This window comes from Aethalodelphis obliquidens, unplaced genomic scaffold, assembly GCF_003676395.1.
Source record: "Aethalodelphis obliquidens isolate GAN/ISIS:26980383/991018 unplaced genomic scaffold, ASM367639v1 scaffold4, whole genome shotgun sequence".
NCBI lineage: Eukaryota > Metazoa > Chordata > Mammalia > Artiodactyla > Delphinidae > Aethalodelphis > Aethalodelphis obliquidens.
The window spans coordinates 71,124,099-71,145,003 of record NW_020837948.1 but is presented as its reverse complement, the minus strand read 5'-3'; the positions used below and the strand labels follow the sequence as shown (position 1 = coordinate 71,145,003).

Sequence of the window (20,905 nt, the reverse complement as noted above, 5' to 3'; positions counted from 1 at the left end):
AACTTTCCCAGTATAGGAAATCAGCATCCCTGTTTGCCCCCGTTACTTCAGAAACTTGCTCTCTTGCTCTGATGAATACTGTCTCTCCATTTGACAAAAGCCAAATGAATATTGAAAATTGGACAATATATTAAAAATCAGATATTGTCCATTCATCTTAAAAACAGAGAACCATGTAATTATAAAATGTTAGCATGGTTATGAGGGCCATTTGGAAATGTATTAGTCACCTGAAACTTTACATGATAACGACTGATAAAAAAACATATTACCAGGCTTCCCTGGTGGCGCAGTGGTTGAGAGTCTGCCTGCCGATGCAGGGGACACGGGTTCGTGCCCCGGTCCGGGAAGATCCCACATGCGGCGGAGCGGCTGGGCCTGTGAGCCATGGCCGCTGAGCCTGCACGTCCAGAGCCTGTGCTCCACAACGGGAGAGGCCACAACAGTGAGAGGCCCGCGTATCGCAAAAAAAAAAAAAAAAAAAAAAAAAAATACCATTTTAGTGAGAACTAGGAACATTTTTCTATGCTTGAATTAGCTCTTTAATTAGAAGAAAAATCTTATTCATGTCAATGCTTCCACTGGTTTACAATGATCTGGATAACTGCTCAGCAGAAAACATTAAATTCTGGATGCTTCCTGCAAAGGTGAAATTGAAATTACTCTGGAACGTGATACAATGTATGGCAAGGAGAACTGTGTTTTATCTGATCTTCTCATTCAAAACAAGAGAAACTGATTTGTTTTCACATTCTGTTGAACAATTGATTGCAAGTAAGAACGGTCTTTGCTTTGCCTGTGACTGGCTATCCTACCTAGTTAATGAGGATCTCATTCATCGCTATTCACTTTCCTCCTCAAACTGGCACACAAAACATGCTCCTGAGCCAGGCAAGAGAAATAGTATGGCTGAGCATAAACTAGTAGGAAAAAGTAAAGACGACACCAAAGGGTGGCTTGGCATGGCCTTCTATAATCTCCAGTTTCTTCAAAACCACCCCAACAAACATAGAAGAAAAGTCAAAACAATGGCCTTCCTATGCAAATGCAGATTTAAGACAAGTTCCCAAGATCCCCTTCTTTCCAATCAAATTGTCATTACTCCTCAGGCTACTACTCTCTAGATATTCTGCTGTGGCCTCTGCAGAAAGCTCAGATTGTTCATTAGTGAGCACCATTGTATTCACCCGGAGAAATGACCATGCGGCAGAGAAGAAAGGAACAAACATGGATACGAACCAACCCGTATTTACACCTTGTGCTTTCACATAGGGTTGTTAAAGACTAACATCTCCCAGCTATACTCCACCCCTGACATTTCCCTTCTTTTCAAAAGAGCATATTTTCCTCCTTCTTGAATACTGACATTTGGACGTATAATAGTCTTAGGTTGAATTGCTTCCAGGCAGATGCTGCAAAATCTTGGTGTGGGTACTTTATTTGGAGAGGAAGCAGGGAGGTGATTGTAGGAAGTTAGGGGTTGGGGAAGTAGGGCAGGGAGAGACGAGAATCAGTGAAGTGTGCATTAATGAGCAGGTGACCACTGCGAGCACATGGAACTCAACCTTCTTGGGGACCCCTTTGAGTGACCGTACACACACGTCTAGGACTCATTCCACTGAGGAATGTGAAACGTGGGGCATGTAAGCATACTCTGGTCTTTCAGTGTCTGAGGATTGCCCTCTGGGCAGCCCACACCCAGTCTAGCAAGCTCCTTTGAACAGAGAAAGTACCCAGCTGCCCAAATGAGAAGTCTACTGAGCACACAGGATCTGCCCGCCACAGGGGCAGGGGGCATCTGGGGTAAGTCTAGGGGAAATGGGGCGGGGCCCGAAACCTCCGCCACAAATAGGCCGCTCAGACTTAAGGTGCCACGCTGAATTTTAGGTTCACGTTCCAGCACCCTACCACTAAATCTACGTTTCCCTCGTCTTTCCTCAACTCAGCAAATGAAAACACAAGTTTTTAATATTTTCAGACCCAAAGCCTTGAATCATCTTTGACTCATTTCTGTTTCTCTTTTTCTCGTGTGAAAATCCATCATCACATACTGTCAGCTCTGTTTTCAAATTGGAGCCAGAATCTGGTCACTCTTCACCACTTCCACTGTCACCACCCTGGTCCAGGTCACCATTGTTTCTTGCCCAGACTACTGAAGTGGCTTCGTAACCATTTTTACTGTTTCCGGCCTCATTCCAAGTCTATTCTTCTCAGAATACTCAGAGTGATCCTTTGCACATGTACGTCCCTTCTGTGCTCAAAACCCTCTTCTAGTTTCCCACTTCAGAATCCAAACTCCTTACCATGGCTTACAAAAGCCCTTTACTATCTCCTGACCATTTTTCCTTCTCTTCTCCCCTTTGCTTACTTGGTTTGACCCATACTGGTCTTTTTCCTGTTCTTTTAACACAGCGTGCCTGCTCCTGCCTCAGGACCTTTGCACTTTGCTGTTTCCTCTTCCGGAAATGCTCTTGCTTCAGACATTGGCACAGTCCTTTCACTCTGTTAAGATCCAAATGTCAGTTTAATAGACAGGGCTACTTATTCTGACTATATCTAAAATAGCACTGCCGTCACTCTATTTCTTTACTCTGCATTAGTTTTCTTCGTAGAACTTATCATCATGACATACTGTATATTTTGTATATGTTTGTGTATTTTACATTGTCTATCTCCCTCCCACGCACAAAAATCAAGTTTCATTAGAACAAAGACCCTGCTTTGTTCACTGCTGTTTACCATCAACTAGAATAGGGTCTGTTAGTGGTAGGCATTCAATATATATCTGCTAAGTGGATGAATTCACTGGTCTGATAGCCATATGAGATAAATACTGATAGTTATTAATCAAATATTTACTAAACACTGTGACTGGCATTGTCCTGTGACAAATTTGTAGAAGCAGCTGCTGCTCTTCAGAAGCATAATGTATCCAGTGCACGAGGAGACAAGCTGTATCCCATGCATGGGGAACCACTGGAGTTCAGAGGGGAGATTATTATGAACAGTGGTTGTCAGGAAAAGGTAGGAAGGAAAGGTTTAGACTGGAGTGTGCAACACTTTGAATGTTTTGCTAGGAGTGGTACCTTTGTTCCATTTAAAAGTGAAAAAGCATCAAAAGTTTCTGAACAAGGGAGTAATATAATGAAAGCAGAATTTTAGAACAATTGATGCTCGATTCTATTCCACGAGGATTTGAGCAGGGAAGACTGGAGCCAGGGAGACAAATGTCATGAATTTTTCCCCCTCAAATCCTCATTTATCTCAATATCCAAGACATTAGCATATATAATCAATATGCTTCTAAAAAACAGCTTTATTCAGGTATAATTGATATACAAAACCCTGTATATATTTAGTGTATACAATTTGATGAGCTTGGACATACACATACACCTGTAAAAACATCACCATAATAAGGTAAGAAACATATTACTCACCTCCAAAAGTTTCCTTCTGTCTCTCTGGTTTTTGGATTTGTGTGTGTGTGTGTGCGTTAATGACACTTAACATGAAATCTACCCTCTTAACAAAGTTTTAAGTGCATAATACCACATTGTAAACTATAGGCACTATAGTATACAGCTGCTCTCTAGAACTCATTCATCTTTCCAACGCAGTTTTTAGACAACTGCATTATTCCATGTTTTACATGCTCAATTAGGAATCTCTTTGTCCATGCTGCTTATGTTAACTAACATACTTTAGCTGAGAAAAGGTCTGTCTGTGGTTTCTCTGGAATGGAAAGTGAACCTACTACAGGTGTGAAAAAGTCAGATTCACTCTCCTCAGGTTATCTGAGAACTAATAAATAAGGTAGTGGAAAAAGATAAGGTTGGATAGAAATGTGCTGTGAGTTAGCTGGTGAGCTATAGGTATGAGTGCATGGGGGATAAACATGATGAAGGCACCTGTAGTCACTTTAATTTGTTTCTTTTCTAGGACATAATGCATATTGCAGGCATCCTGTCTCTGGAACTGTGTTGTCAAGAAAAAGAGTGCTATGTTCTCAGTGTTCTACTCGGCCGTGAACTTCCTGGGGCCACATAACCCTGGGACTGGCCGGCACAGTAGGAGCTAAATAAATGTATGTTCAGTGAACCCCTCAAACCTCTTAGAAGTCAGGCTCCAGGGACATTTCGTTATTTTGCTCTAAATTCTACTATTCCTTCTTGTCATGAATATTTAATTCTGCCTTGTTCAAGAAAGGACTAAAGGCTTCTCTATTTCCTTTGGTAATTAGTTTAGATAAACTAAGTCATCCATTTCTGCACTACCCAGTGGACAACAGCTAGTGCTTAAATGTTCACAGCTTTATTTGACCTTGATATGTTTGAGAACAATACATAGACATACCATATATATATAAACCACTATCATTTGAGAATATAAACTAAAAAAGTTCCATATTTAAACTTCAGAATGTCTGACATAACTTTGTGAAAAATTCCAAATGACTGATTCTATCAATTTATGTTACAAGACAATTTGGTTCAAAAGTTTAAAATGAAGGGAAAATTATACAGAGAGAAAATTAAGTCCTAAGGGTTGTTTGATGGCATTAGGCAGTCTCAATTACACCTTTTCACTCAGTTCATCAAATTATTTGCCAGGTAAACATGCAGACATGGTTCTCAATCTCCTAGGTACTAGGGATTAAAAGCTCCAAGGAAATTTACAAAATCCACAGTGAATGAAGAAAGCAGTAATTCCATGTAGCTCAACCTGTGTGCCTATGCTCATGCTATATTCACCCTTTCCAATATTATTCACTATAGTCACAAATGTTACAACCAGCTATCTTTTTATAAAGTAAAAAAAGATAAAACTACAATTTTAGTAAATAATTCATCCTACTAGAAATGTCTCGAGGAAAAGCTCAACTGACACTAGCGACAATATTTTGCTTTGTTCCATATGATTGTGGTATTTTTGCCAATATTATTTATGGGATTTCCTTTGGTATTCTATGCAGAGTCATTTCCCAGGAATTCTGTCCTCAAGGCAAAGTCCAATTTAGCATCCTTCAGTCTCTTGCATTTCTATCTCTAGCCCCTCTCCATACACACTCTGAAGTTCATTAGCAAGGAAAGGCCAGGGCACCAGACAGATTGTGAAGGGAGGAAGAATGATTCCAAGAGGTGTGTGTGTGCGTGCGCGTGCGTGTGTGTGCACGCGCACGCAAGCCTGTTGCAGACGTCCTGATTTACCACAGTCTAGGGAGCTTACAGGGGGGTTTTGTGCTAAAACTCAGCAGGCCAGGCCTTTCCAGAAGGCTCTTGCTTCACTGGTCTTCTTTCCCCCGCCTCTGCGCCCCTCTTACTACTCAACCACATCACAGAAGTCTGTCCTGCAGGCCTAAAAAGGTGACTCTGTTGGTGTGTCTGCCTAACAATCAATAATTCATTTAAATGGATTTTCTGATGCATAAAATAATAGACTTTGCTTATAACCTTGCTGACTTTTACCAGCATTAACCTAAAAATCACACCTAAAAAAAGTGTTGTGAGAATGCTGAAACAGTTTTCTGTTTGAGTAACATTTATTTTTCATGACTATATAAATGATGAATATTCCTTATAGAAAAGTTGGAAGATGCAGAAAAGGAAAAAAGAAAGAGCAAGTACACAAGAGGTAACGATTGTAAGTCTTGTGGCTCATTTTTTCCTTATTTTTATATGTATATACATATCTCTATATATGCATCTAATTTTAACATTCAATTGAGATTTTAGTGTATAAGATTTTGGATTCTGCTTTGCCTTTAATGTTATACCATAAGCAATTTCCCATATCCTAAAATTAGTTGAAAATATTTTTAATGGTTGATAAGATTCTTCTGTCTAATATGAAAATGTATTTAAACATTAGTTTATGCGGCAGAGTTAGAGTATATGTAGGTTTTCAACATTGTAAGTACTTTCGTGGTGAATATCTTTGAACATAAACCTTTTTAATATCTCAGATTACTTTCCTAATCCAAATACCTACAAGTAGAATTACTAGATTAAAGGGTAGGAGTATTTTTGAGGCTAGAGGCTCCTAATGATTTTTAATCATTTTTATGAAATAAAACCCTCAAATGAGTTCAAAAATCAAAGTAAAACTATATATGCATTATTTTATTATGACTTTTCTAAGGATTAGTAAAACAAAAGATAATTGAAAATAACTTGTTATTTACTACAAAGAGACTCTCACCACATGAAAATTAGTCAGAACCTAGAGCAATCAAAAAATGATTCTTCTCTTATAAGACGGAAAAAATTCTGCCCTATAAATCCTTAATTTGGGCCACATTTTGTGAAAAAGCAAGCAAGCAAAAAAAAAAAAAGACATATGGCTATTACTATAGCAACACAGAGCTGGTCAACTACTTCAAGTTCTTGTGGCTGGCGAGGTTACTGGAACTGCAGGCCCACATCCCTGCCAAATTAAGTACATGGAGGTCACAGCACTTGACTTGAGACAGTGTTTCATAATTGTAGAGTTCTGTTTAGAAAAGGTCCTTGACTTAAAAATATCCTTTTGTGCCCTCTAGTGTTTAAATTCATCCAACCTTTTGAGAAGTTTGTAACATTTCTAAACTAGAGCTGAACACCATTTCATTCTTACTTATACCAGGGTTTCTCTACAGCAAAAGGTGGCCAACATATACACTGTTCCAAAAATTTTAAAGATTACTTAAAATTCTTCATTTAATTTCATTTCAGACCTACCACAGGGCAAATCCCACCCACCACCTGTTTTTGTAAATAAAGCATTATGGGAATATACCATGCTCATTCATTACATTTTGTCTATGGGTAGCTACGTTTGTTCTACAAGGCAGAGTTGTACCACAGAGACCTTATGTCCTACAAAGTCTAAAATATTTACTATCTACCTCTTCACAGAAAAACTTTACTGATTTATCCTTGGGTTAAAGAATCTCTCTGATACTTAGATTGGAAGAGGAAAAAAATACATGTATTTTCCTAACGATATCATGACATTTTACAATGTCCTTTAATTCCATTCCTTTCCATCAAACAATGGAATACTAGTTCAAACAAAGAGTAGTAGCCATGTCAATTAGCTTTGTGGTCCAAGTACCAAATTTGTATTTTCTCAGTGAAAACGTTTACACACCTACTCAGGGTGATAATATTGACTCCTTCTTGATGACTTTGGTATTGATATGATTATATCGGTGAGAATAAAACAAGATTAAAGTTCTTTACCCACCAAGACCAAGGGCCCAAGAACTCTCTTGCCTCCTGAGCTACATCATCTTTTATTGATTAGGTAGAACTCAGACTAGCAAGTTCTCTATTTTTATACATTTAATAAAAACTAAAGCTTGCAATTGCTTTTACAAACTCATACAGTCTTTCTAGAATAAAGTAAACATATCAGTTATAATTAACATGCGGCTTACTTCAGTTTCAAGCTTGATTCAAATCTCAATCACTTCTTTCATATATGAATGAAAGTATAATGTACAATAATAAGGCCATAGTCCTATGTGGGCAACTTAACAGGCTACCTTCCTTCCCTAAGACAAATCCCACTTCTTCCTAAGCCCCTCTGATATTTCATCTTCTCATTTGTGTATCTAGAAGATTTACTGAAACTTCCTTCTTCTTATCGGAAATGGTTAATTGTAGTTCATTAGAGTTTTTCTTTTTTCTTTTCCATATGGTTTTCAGGGAGTGGACCTACTTTACTGTTTTCTAACTTAAAAGTTGACTTCTGATTCACAGTGGTTATAGCCATTCCTTTTACAAAGATATACATCAACAATACCCTGGCCAGAAATTTTGTACAATAACAGAAGAAAACACAACACCACAGGTTTGGAAAAGTGAATGAAAACAGTCTCTGGTTGATTACCTCTGCTAATGAAAAGGCATCTTATTTTTGTGATACGCATTCATGGTCGTCGTAGATTACACACCTGGAACTGAAGTTTGCTGCCCTTCTCAGCCTTACAGTTTCTCACTGATTTCGTATTATCTACTCTTCTTATATTTCCCTCACCCTCCGACTACAGTCTCCATCCTTGTATCTGACACAGAAATCATTTAAACACAAACCCAAATACAAACCCTGCATAGACTTACTTTATGGAATCACATACTGAAAACTCTGAATCAAAGAAACCCGCAATGTTACCTTTCAAATACTGGCAACAACAGCAGCAACAAAATGCATGGTGAAACGTATCATCTGTCATGCCCAATGTTAAAAGCAATTAAAATTTAAAAAAAGTGACACCATACCTCTATTCCATAAGCAAAATAAATTATTTCCAAACTTACCTGCAAGAGAAAAGAAAAAGATCAGTAAATCTCAAATCAGAGTACATTTTAATTCTTCTTTCTTCAGTAAATTAGACAAAATTGTCATCATAAGCATAGCTAATCCTTAATTATCACTGTGTGGATTATTCTCTGTAAATAATGCTTTCTAGTTCTTGTAGATGCCAGTAGGGCTGGCAGTGAGATTCTCTAAAGGCCAATTCTCTCTATGAATAGAGTGCTTTTTTATATATAATCTGAACCTAGTAGATGAGTTTTAGACCAAAAATTTAAATGATTCCCTGGATCCAGGAAATCTGTGAATTAAAAATCATATTTTGGGGAGTAAAATATAAACAATGGGGGAGATATTGGCTTGACAGTTTTGAAGAAAAACATTTTTTTTCATTGCAGGACTTCTAAGAGCTTTGGATATAATAATTGGAATGAGGCTATTCTAGAAGGTGGAGAACTTTTGCATAAAAATTAAACCATTCCCCACGGACATCAGTTAATATCAGAGTAAGTCATATTTTAGAATACTACTTGGGAATTGCTGCACAAGGCACCTTAAACTGAGTTTTATATGAATCATAGTGTTTCTATTACTCCTAAAGAATTGTTTTCACTTAACTGGAGAGGTAAAATGAATTGCTAATCACTTGAAAAACAGTATGACTGTACTGAGGAACAAAACACAGTAGCTCACTTTCAGGTGAGTGCTTTTATCTATTAGATCAAATTGCCTGCTAAATTAAAATTAGTTATAATATTTGAATTATGATCATTTAATGTAAAATTTCCTTGCCCAGAATATTCTACACTATAAGTCAGTTTCTCACCATCCTGAAACTTGTTCAAGAAATCCCTGTGCATTTTTAAATCTATCTTTGTATTTCTAGTTTAGCTTGGGCCAAAATGTTCTCTGTGGAGCACCAAACCCATTAGATACTCTGAAAATAAAGAAACAAAAAAGTTCCGTATTTAATAAAGTTTGGAATATTCTGCATATGGTAACTCTTTCCTGGAGATTTAAAATATTTATTTAGTCTGTTAAAGACTTTAGGAGTCTTACAGTTATACATCAGTTTAATTTTGTGAATCACAGCTTATTTGACCATAGAATCGTTTTGCTTGTAGCACCTATTGATATTATATGGAACTAGTATTCCACAGAACTTACTTTGGGACATACTGACTTAGGCTACTAGAGTTCTTAGTAGCAAGAGATGAAGAAAACATAAACTATCATAAGTATTGTATTAAAAGAAAAAAAAAAGGGCTCCAACGGTCCTGACCAAAAGAGGTGATTTTTGTGAATGCACCTCGTTTCTCAGTGAGAAAGGAAGAGGAGACAGAGAACAGTCTGATTGTATGTATATGTGTAGGGTAGCATATGGTTCAGGACCTTTTGCTCAAATGTATCAACCTCATACTGCCAGGACTTCATTTACCCATGAATGTGGGTTCAAGGCTAAGATGTAATTCCAAAATATATCTTTCATTTTAGAGAAAAGAAACATCAAAAGATTTTGACACAACATGAATGACGTGACCTAATATTAAAACATTGTCTTTGTTGATGTCAGGAACTTTAAGAAACTAAACACTATAAATATTAAGATTTAGCTGAGAGACACAAACAATATGGCAAAAATATTTCATCATGATTTTATTCAGCTGATGTATGACCATGAGCTTCTGGGGATGGAGAAATAATGGGATCAAATCTTTCTTTTCACCCAAATCTGCTAGACCTTCCTGTGTATTATGTAAAATACAGGATTTTAAAATATGAAGTCCATGAACAGGCTCATGAGTAAACTGCAGGGGAGTTGCTGAAGAACCTGAAATTATAAGCAAAATTGTATGCATATTTGCATTTCTCAAGGGAGCAGAATCACAGATTTAATCAAATTTTCAAAGTACCCTTAAACCTCCAAAAAGTGATAGATCATTTGAGGAGATAATCTCTAAGGATGCTCTTTATCTTCTGATCACAGTTTATGTTTTATGGAAAGTATCATAAGTCATATTTATGACATTTAGTAATTTCTTTGCTGGGACCTTTATTTTTAGATATTTAAGAAATTTAAAAAACACTGTAAAGACTACAAGTAGTTTATGAGAACTGGTTAAAATATACTTAATCATATAAAGTTTATATATATAAACTCTATTTAAAGATCTTATTTGAGTGAGAAACTGAATTGCCCACAAGATGGCTCTCTATAATCTTGGATATACGAGTTTACCAAACCAGCTTCTTAAAAGCTATTTCTAACATCTTTTCTTCATCTAAAAATCTCATATTCACAATAAATGGTTCTCCAACATTGTTTTATTTCTGTGCTTGAATATCTAGCAATGCCTGACAAAGTGTTAATGTTTTTCTAGTGAATGGATTAATGAACAGATATTGCAGACATTTACAGATTATTTACTACATTATTACCACATTGTTATTTGTCTCCTACATACACAGCCCTGTGCTATGCATGCTGATGAATTTTTTAAAAAGGAGTTAAAGTTTAAAAAGCAAATCGTGGTTTTTATCCTTCAGGGAAGACAAAATTTCCATACCCAAACACTTCATAGTATATTTACATGAAAAATGATTGGTATAGACAAATTATAGGTGTACAAAGAAGAGGAGACATCAATGTGAGATTCAGTTAGATAAAAGACCTTGTGATGTTGGTTCGACCTATAAAGAACTGCAAGGTTTGTATGAGAGGAAGGTAAGGGGAAATATTCCAGAAAGGGCAAATATCACAAGAAAAAGCTTGGCATGATGTGGTCATGGCATGCAAGAAAATGGCTTCCCTGCAGTTAAGGCTGGGTGAGTTATAGAGTGTTGAAAGCCATTCCACAGGGAAGGAAAGGTAATAAATGTTTATTGAGGACACAGTATGATTCATGCTGTGATTAAATAATCCCTCTAACTTAATGATATATGCATGTGCCTCTTATTAAAGTATTGGAACTGTGGTGCTATATTTGGATATTTTGAGGGTAGGTGGTTCTTTCCTAAATGTTGTACTAAATCCCAGTATACAATCACCACAGGAAGAGAAAGGTCCTTGGATAGAAAATCAGAATGAAGGAGGTGAGCTGTAAGCCTAAGAGGAGATTAAGCTTCCCTGTCATGCTTCTCTCTCTCTTGAGAGAAGAATTTATCTTTGTGGTAAGGCCTCTGCTGCCTGGTGTGGAGTGAGAGCCAGAGGGAAGGCTTTTCATAAGGCGCTGAATTTGAGTAAAATAGCTCCTATAATAAGTCAAATTATCTAGTCTCATGCTGTTTTGATTTTACATGTTTCCTTTCGTCAGTAAAGTCTTGTTTAAAAATGTCTACTTTGTCTCAGTTGTTGACACCGAAAAACAGAGGGCTTTTTTGTTTTTTCCCCATATTTGGATAAATTGGGTTTAGAGGAGCAGTCTCTGCCTCATTAAAAGATGATGATACTGAAAACAAAAATCACAAAGACCTCAGGGAAAAGGGTTCATCTTAGGAGAAAGAGAGCTGAGGCATGTGGTCTAGCTGTCTCTCTCCAAATTCAGAATTTTCTTCCATTTCAACCTTGAACCCCAAATTTACAAGTCAGACTGTCTACTCAACATCCCCTTATAAACATTTCAATTTAATATGTTCATAACAGAGCTTCTAATCTTCCCTCTCCAAGCCTTATTTTTTTCTGATGTCTTGTCCCATCTCAGTTTTTGGCAACTCCATCCTTCCAGTTGTTCAGCCCAGAACCGTGGTCAACCACCATCATTTCTCATGATGAATGTCCCCCCTAGACTCTCTGCTTCTTCCCTTAACCTCCTAAAGTTTATTTGAAATTAGTAGTCAGAGTGATCTTGTTAAAACCTGTTCAAAACTCCCTGCTGGCTTATTGTTTCACTCAGAATTAAGACCAAAGTCACTAGGAAGGTCAACAAAGGTCTTCAAGAATTGCCACTTATCTGCCCCCACCCTTACCCCCTTTACCCACTTATGTTTCATCTCCAACTTTGTCTCCTCTTGTGCTCCACTCTGCTACTTCACCCCAGCCCTCAGGGCTTCCTGACTCTTCCTCAATCATGGCAGCAAGACTCCTTATTTTCCTTCTGCCTAGGACACTCTTCCCTCATATACCCACCTCCTTCATGTGTGTGCTGAAATTCCACCTTTTCAATAATATCTTTCCTAACCATCCTACTGAAAATTCCACCACACACACACACACACACACACACACACACACACATACACACACACACACACTCATTAACTTCTTTCCCAATACATTTTTCTTCATAGCATTGACCACAAAAATCACTTGCTCTCTCCCTCTCTCTTTCTCTCTCTCTATTATTTTCTTATCTTTTCCCCCAACAAGAATATAACCATCAAGAGGGTACAATTTTTGTTCATTGCTGTATCTCCTCCAACACATAGAATAAAGCTTGGAACTTAGTATGCCTACAATAGATATCTATTGAATAAACATTTTTTAAAGTCTTGGTTTATTTGTTCTCCTGAAAAATCAGAAATTCTGCCAACACTGGCTTGTGCTTTCACATGCAACAACTGTTAGGAGCTTAGAAGTAGCTGTGCGGGCAGAGCAGGGTGCACTGTCCCTTGGGTCAGAATCATCACCTGCCTTCTCCAACTGCCTGACCCCCATTGATGTGTGACCTCTGCTGAGAGAGCCCTGAATGGCAAGTGAGAGGATCAAATAAGAACTTTCACCACATCACCTGGGAGTAGTGAGTAGGATGGATGTAACAATACTAGATGCAGACATTCCAGTATCTTTTGTCCAAGTCCAGGTACAAACAACGAGGACTGTGGCAGGTTCACATGCTGATGAAGCAGAGCCTGAAGGAAGGATTAACAGGACTTAAGAATGTGTTGGATATTGGAAACGAAGGAAAAGAAAGAGTAATGATGACTGATATTTCTATAGTGGTTGATTAAGAGAATGGTAATTCCCCATGTTCTAAGAGAACTTGGGAAAGAGTCAACTTAAGAGATCAGAAGACCTACATGTAGAAAGAAATATACTGATCTTGATGAATATAAGCTGAGTTTGAAGACACAGATTCAAAGGTATTCGATAACGAAAAAGGACTTTGAGATCAATATCAGAGATGAGGATTCAATTTGGCATCGTGTTTATATACCACCTATGAAAAGGCACATTATGATGAAGACCATCTCAAGAACAGAATATACAGAACAAGAGATAAAAATAGGGTATAGAAGAGAAGATTCTCAACTATAGGTCAAGTGGTTGGAATGAGATGTGAAGAAAAAAATCCTCTCTCCCCCCATCCGAAGGACACACACCTACTCAAACACAGTGCACATGATGCAGTGTGTTGAAACTGGCTGCTTCCACACTCCATGTGTGTCCCTTCCCTCTCCATTCTGAATCTAAGATAATCTCATTCTAGTGAACATAAGTTATAAACGGCACCATGAATATTTGAATAGGTTCCCTCCTTTTCCTTTCCTGACTTTCTATGTCCAGACCATTTATATACTCTGTGGAAATCTCTGAGTAAAGAGAAAGTAGTTCTATCTTCTGGCTTGTATAATATTAATTTTAAAAAAGACTCTGGTTATTTTTAATTCAAAAGCTGTATAAAATTCATCTTCTTCAACATAGGGCAGCACCAAGGACAGCACTAAGAACATAACAGGTGGTCTCCTTTCTTTGCCCTTCCTCTAAAACTTGATTAAAACCAAAGTTTTGTCATTCTAGAAAACAGGTACTTTCATTAAAAGTGGAAGATAAATTGATAAAAGTTTTCTCCAGACTCTTTAAAACAAGTTCAGTCTACAAAGTTGGAAGTTTTCTTTTTTATTCTGTTACTAAGGGGCCATTGCCTTTGGAGTCTAACGTTTCAAATTTTGGATACTCATTTCTTTGGATTGAAGGGATCATAAGGTGTTTTCCACCTGTAATACTCTGAGGGGGTTTCCTTTGAGTTGCTAGAAGATAGTCTGTTAGCCCCACAGATGCCTGCTATCTGTACTGGCAGATAAATGACAACAGGTGGAATCAAGCATGCATCCTGTCTCCTCTGCGAGCCTGCAGCCTCAGAGAAAGGATGTGCCCCTGAAGCATTATGCAGGTTGTTCCACTAGCATCAGTGTCACTGTCATAGTTGTTGAGAGGGAAATTGGCAAATCACTATTCATAGCAGGCAAAATGCCACCCTCACAATTCCTCTAGGCATATTTTCCTCACTCACATCTTATTGTTTTGCTGACGGCAGAATTCTGGACCAAGATGTTTTGCCATCCTGGAATTTTTTTTCCCAGTATGTAGAAAGATAATTAATATTACCGTTAAAGCATGTGTGGTCATTTATAGTCATTCCATTAATGCTATCAGTGTACCAGGAAATGAATACCAAAGTGAGTTAACAACTTATTCAGCATATGGTATCTTACATGTTTACTATATAATCATCTTTTTTTAGTATTACCAGTAAAAATAACAAAAGTAAACACTTTTATAGTGCTCACCATCAACAAGGAACAGTTCCAAGACCTTAAAATACATTAATTTTAAAATGTTTTCCACAACCTTATAAGCTTAGCATTACCAACCTCATTTTAGATATGAGAAAACTATAATAATAGTTATTACTCATAGTTATTACTCATACTCATTATTGCTGTTTTATACTAACAGCAATAAAAACTAACATGAGTGGTTATTATGTGTTAGTTACTATTATACATATATATGTGTATGTGTGCATATATGTATATGTATGTATATACACACATACATGTGTATGAATATATATGTATATACAGATAGTATATACATATATATAAATATATATTCATATAAACTATTTTAATTCTCACAATAGCCCTGTAAGATTGGCATTATTATTTTTATTGTTTTCATTTAGAAATTAGGAAATTAATAACAGTAATAATAGATAATGCCAGTAATAGTAATAACAGCAAACACTGTGAGTTTAATATGTGTCAGCATATAATATCTGCAATACAGATATCATTTCATTTAGCCTTCACAGAGGTTAACATTACCATCTTGGTTTTAGAGATGATAAAACTCTAAGAACCCAAGGACAAACAGCTAATAAGTGAGGGCTTGGGCTTTTAACTTAGATACTGAGTCCAAAGCCTGGCCCCTTCACCAGTGTGCTAGGCCACAGACAGCACATTCTGGAAACGCAGGTGTAAGTGAGACAGGTTGTGACCACAAGGAATTAACACCGAGGGAATTGTGTTTTACAACATATGATGTCCATTGGAGAATACATTTAACATCTGTTTTTTGAGGGCCCACTATGTGCAAAGCTGTACACTAAGTAGTGGGTGAAATGCAAGGTGGAGGTAATATACAGGCCCCACCTTCACAGGAACTTGTGATCCCACGGTGGAGAGAGATGTGTACATGAATAATGCCAGCGTGCAAGTGAGGGGGGCAAGTGAGAGATGAGCTCCAGAACACCAGGCCTATAGTGTGGAACTCTGCGGCATCACGTTGAGATACACAAGCTTCTCCTGGGCTCTTTGTCTCTCTCTATTGACTTCACTTACATTTAGCTCTGCTGATGTCATTCTTGCAGCTATTGGGTTTCCAAGTTAACAGAAAAGAGAGAGGGAACAGCATGACGGCATTGGTCCTTGCCTTTCAGCAACAGAATTGTGCTGCTCTAGAGGGAAAAGTCTGACAGTGTGAGATTCTGTCTGCTCTACTCCCAACACACCAGTCTTTCAGGGAGGTTGGCAGTCCAACAAGCCAAATGAATGTACGCTGGAAAGCACAGGACTTTTCTGTCAAATCAAGGAGCCCTCACAGCATATGTTCTGCCAACCATGGTGAAGGTCAAACAATTTTTTCTAGATGCTTTTGAGGCAAAGGGAATTCCAAACCTGCAAGGAACAGCTTGGGTCATGGTAATTCTGAGAGTGAAAGTGTGACTGTAAACAAGTCAGATGTATTCTGCAAAGCCCTGCACCGAAAACCAACTTGCTTATGCTTATTTCACTCTTTGTAAGGACGATAACCTCCTCTAAGTGTGAATGCAGTAACTCAAAGTGATATAGCGATTTCTTTTTATCCTGATTATTTTACATGAGAAGTGAAAAGACTGGAAATGGAAAGCATCATTTATAAATCATCTTTAGAGAGCTGTAGTAATGAAACTGAGCTAGAACCCTGTGGGGCTCCTGGGCAAGGAAGCCTTTCTGTCCCCCATTTCTTTACTCCAGCCTTCATGAACTTCCCTGAGTTCCAAAGGGCAGATTCAAACAGTCACTAATCTGGGAAGCAATGCAAAGACAAGGGAGGGGCAGCCAAGAAACAGTGGTGCAGCCTTGGGGCAGGGTCCTGGTTCTGCCTCCAGGGATATACATAACAATGTCTTTAAGCTATTTATAGAATTAAAACCCAACAAATGGAAGATGTCAGCATTCTTCATACCAGAAAAGACCACCTGAAGGCAGGAACCAGAGAAGCTCATCAAGAAGATTACCTGAGACCAGATCAGAGGAGTGCAGGCCCTGCATACACCCTAATCTTCATCAGCAACCCCACCCTTGAACAGTTGCTATAAAACTCCTCATCAAATCTTACTGAATCGGGACACTCAGTTTTTGAGGGCAGGAGCCCACTGTGTCCCGCTTTGCCTGGCAAAGCAATACAGCTATTCTTTTCTACTTCACCTAAAACTGTCTCCGAGATTTGATTTGGCACCAGTGCACAGAGGCCAAGCTACCAGAATCAGTAAGATAATCTAACACCTGAACAACACACTGCCTTCAATGTCTGAAACCTCACTCAACAACCAGCACTGAATCTGCTAGTCTGACTGGTTCATGACTACTCTCTCCTGAAAGGTTAGGGGAAGCCAGCCTCACTTCTGCCAATAAAGAGCACCATCAGTCCCTTCTCTACAGCTAGTAATGCTATTAAACCTACCAAGTATTAAAGGGGAAATGGAATAGCCCACTCTAATATTGTACAACCCCAACCCAAGACATTTAACTGTGATCATGCCAAAAAACATAGGACATTTATCATATTTGGAAATTTGGTTGCTTTGGTTCCTTTTAAATTTTCAAAAGAATTATTTAACCCATTTCCCCCCAAAATTGTACTATACTAGCTTAGAACTAGAAACAGGTGTCCTTTGTGCCATCCCTCTCACTCTCTCTGAAACTCTTTTAGTCCTTTCTTCTGCTATGTAACTCCATACCTCTGGCTTCCCATTATAGACAAAGAGCATTTCACACTTTTACCATCTCAATTCCTCACTTATTTCCTTCTACCCTCTCAATGTAGTTACCTAACAATTGATAGTTAAATGGATATTCAGGTTTTATCTTTTTATCCCTGGGAAGTAATGTTTACTGATAAGCCAAATAGTGTACCATGATTATGTTTCACTTATTGAATAACCTTTTGTTTTTTTCTGGAGTTATAAATTGCCTCCTTTTTATTTGCTTAATTTTATGTGGCATTATCACTAATTATTCCAGAACTCTCCAAAGTAATTTTCAAAAGCTCTTTGTAATATATTTTCTGCCTGGGTAAAGCATATCAGTTATTTTATCAGTTCCCTCACACTTGATTGACGATTTAGCTGGGTTTAGAATTCTGGGCTGCAAATCATTTTCACATAGAATTTAGAATGCATTGTTCCATTGTCTCCTAGGCATCAATGTGCTTTTTAGAGGATAAAATCAATATTTCATGAGGCCCTATCAGAAATGTCAAGATATATCCTTTGTATGGGTCTGTTTCCTTCATTGTTCTAGGTACTTATGGGCCTTTTAAATGAAAAAAAAAAATATGTTCTTCAATTTGAGGAAACTTTTGTGTTATTTCTTTGATGACCTCATTTCCTTTGTTTTTCTTCTCTCTCTGTTTTTCTTTCTCAAACTCCTAGTAGTTAGAGCTTAGTCACAGAATTGTTTTTCCAATTTTCTTAACTTCTGTTGTCCATCTTTTCGCCTTTTTGTTGGTAGGTTTCTAAAACTTTATTTTTCAGCTCTTCCATTAAATTTTTAATTTTATCATTGTCTTAAATTTTAATAACTCTTTTTTGCTCTTACTTGTTAATTTTGTATGTTATCATCTCGTTTAATGAATGTAATAAGTTTTTGCCTCTTGAGAAGATCATATTTTTTCCTGAAACTTCTATTTGTTTCTTAAATTGTCCATTGCTTTATTATTTTCATTTGTTTTATACTTTATTTTGGGGGAGCTTCCTTAAAGGTTTGTGGAGCCTTGGCAGTTCATTCATTTTAAAGAGGGAGGCACTAAAATGCTGACTAGAAGCTCTGCATGTCCTAAGTGGGCTCATGGATTCTTGGGATTCACTGTAGGTTAACTGGGAAATAAAGAACTTTGCCTTTTTCACTGGCAACAGTGTAATCCCAGTATCTGTAGGTCTTTTCTGTGAGTGGTGATTCCATTTTTCTAGAGAAGGATTCTTCAATCTCCTGCCATGGCATTTTAAGACTAACTGGCAGACTTCTTGTCCTAAAATGCTACTAGGGAAGCCAGGGCTTTGGTATTCATTTGATAGACTTTTATTTAATCTCTCACCTTCCACTGTATCTGGTATCTCCAAGGCTGAACCCCTCTTGTTCAATTTTTTCATAGAATACATTTCCAGTGTTCTGATGAGAATGGAATGGAATCGGTCTCTTAGCTACGCAAGGTGAGAGGAGGGCTGCGGAAGCCTCCACTTCATATGCAGATTTTCCAACAATCTTCACTTATTTTTAAGCACACTTGGTTCCTCAAGTCCCAAGTCTTTCCAGATTTCCACAAAGGGAGTTGCTTGCCTCTCTTGATACCCTCCTCTGTGGGCATTTTGTAATTAGCATTCTCAACCTTGCTAATTCCAGTTCTCTACTTTCCACTTCTAAAATACTCCTCTCTTATGTCCAGTTGTCTCCTTCCTCATCCCTCTATTCTTGGGGATTTATACCCTTCTATTCTCTTAGCATCATTTTAAGAGAGGATTTTCAAAGTTTGCAGCGTAAGACGGTTGTATAGTTTCCTCCTGCTGCCATAGCATACGCCACAGACTGGGTGGTTTACACAACAGAGATTTATTTTCTCACAGTTCTGGAGGCTAGAAGTCCAAGATCAAAGTGTCAGCAGGTTTGGTTTCTTCTGAGGCCTCTCTCCTTGACTTACAGATGGCTGCCTTCTTGCTGTGTGTTCACCTGGTCTTCCCTCTGTGTGTCCATATGTCTGGTGTTTCTCTTTGTGTTTTCAAATTTTCTCTTCTTATAAGGACACAAGTCATATTGGATTAGGGCTCACTCTAAACTTTTAGCTTAATCGCCTTTAACATAATCATTTAACTTAATCATCTTTAAAGATCTTACCTCCAAATACAGTTACTTTTTGAGGTGCTGGGGATTAGGACTTCAACATATGAATGTGAGGGGACAAAGTTCAGCCCATAACAGGTATGTTTAAAAACTTTTTAAAAAATTCTTAACACTACTCCAAGCATCTTGAAAATATCCTGTATCCTAAACAGAAACAGACTCACAGACATAGAAAACAAACTTATGGGTATCAAAGGGGAAAGGGGAGAGGGATTAATTAAGAGTATGGGATTAACAGATAGACACTACCATATATAAAATAAACAACAAGGATTTGCTGTATAACACAGGGAACTATATTCAATATCTTGCTATAACCTACAATGGAAAAGAATAGAAAAAAGAATATATATATTCATTAATTCATTCACTCACTTATTAAATAACAATTAATGGGCATCTATTTTCATAAGGTTTCTGGTTCAGCAGCACAAGGGATACAAAGGTAAGTCAGACCCAATCTATGAATTTAAAATTTAAAATATTTATTAACACCTTAATGGTGATTCTTCTGAAAAAACTTGACAGAATGTTTCCAAGTGGATACTAACATATCTCATCTTTTACATAAAATGTCATGTTTCACACTTTAAAAAAAAAGTCACTTTTGTTACTCAGAAGTCACACACTTATAAGGGTTGTCTTATCTTACTTTTCCTTACACCATTTCATTTCAGGGAATATATCAACTCAACTTTCAATTGAAGAGGAAAGTTAAGAATTGAGCAGCATTAAAAGGACTCCCTCCCCATAGTTACACACCCACATCTACCCTCTCAGGACAGGCTGAGGAGGACTGGGGCGGGGGAAGAACCATTCACAGAGAAGAGCTAAGAAGAGCTTGTGACAAAGTAGCATATGACAAAGCTCCAACAAGACTGGCCCATGGCTTTTCACACTTGGCAAACACATGGAGTTGAAGAGCATGGCTACAACTCTTGCTTCTAAGGGGTATTGATCCATGGAAAAATATTAATGATTAACCTGAACTTAAGCAATGAGAGGTTGTTACTTTGCACTGCTGATCTCTGCCTTGACCATCTATACAACGTGCATGCAGAATGATTATAAGGCAATACATAAATGATCATTTCATTTACTAGTAAGCTATCCCAGTCCTTTACTAAAATATGAGGACCGATTTTGGTTTAACCTGGGATTTCTTGATGAGAAATCATCACCTGTTATCTCTAGAATATTCTGTGCATATATCTCCCTCCCCCTCCAT

The 20,905-nt window shown here is 37.6% G+C and overlaps 1 protein-coding gene and 1 long non-coding RNA gene across 4 annotated transcripts in view; one reads left to right on the top strand and one right to left on the bottom strand.

Moving 5' to 3' along the window:
• The window catches only part of PDE4D (phosphodiesterase 4D), a 1,268,462-nt gene that overhangs the window by 371,897 nt on the left and 875,660 nt on the right, over positions 1–20,905 (bottom strand). The window lies entirely within an intron of this gene.
• LOC113617514 (uncharacterized) overlaps positions 1–20,905 on the top strand; it is a 36,358-nt gene that overhangs the window by 14,938 nt on the left and 515 nt on the right. The window contains exons 2-3 of the long non-coding RNA XR_003431678.1: positions 3,943–4,087; positions 8,697–8,804. This is a non-coding gene — a long non-coding RNA (uncharacterized LOC113617514). The remainder of the gene's footprint in view (positions 1–3,942; positions 4,088–8,696; positions 8,805–20,905) is intronic.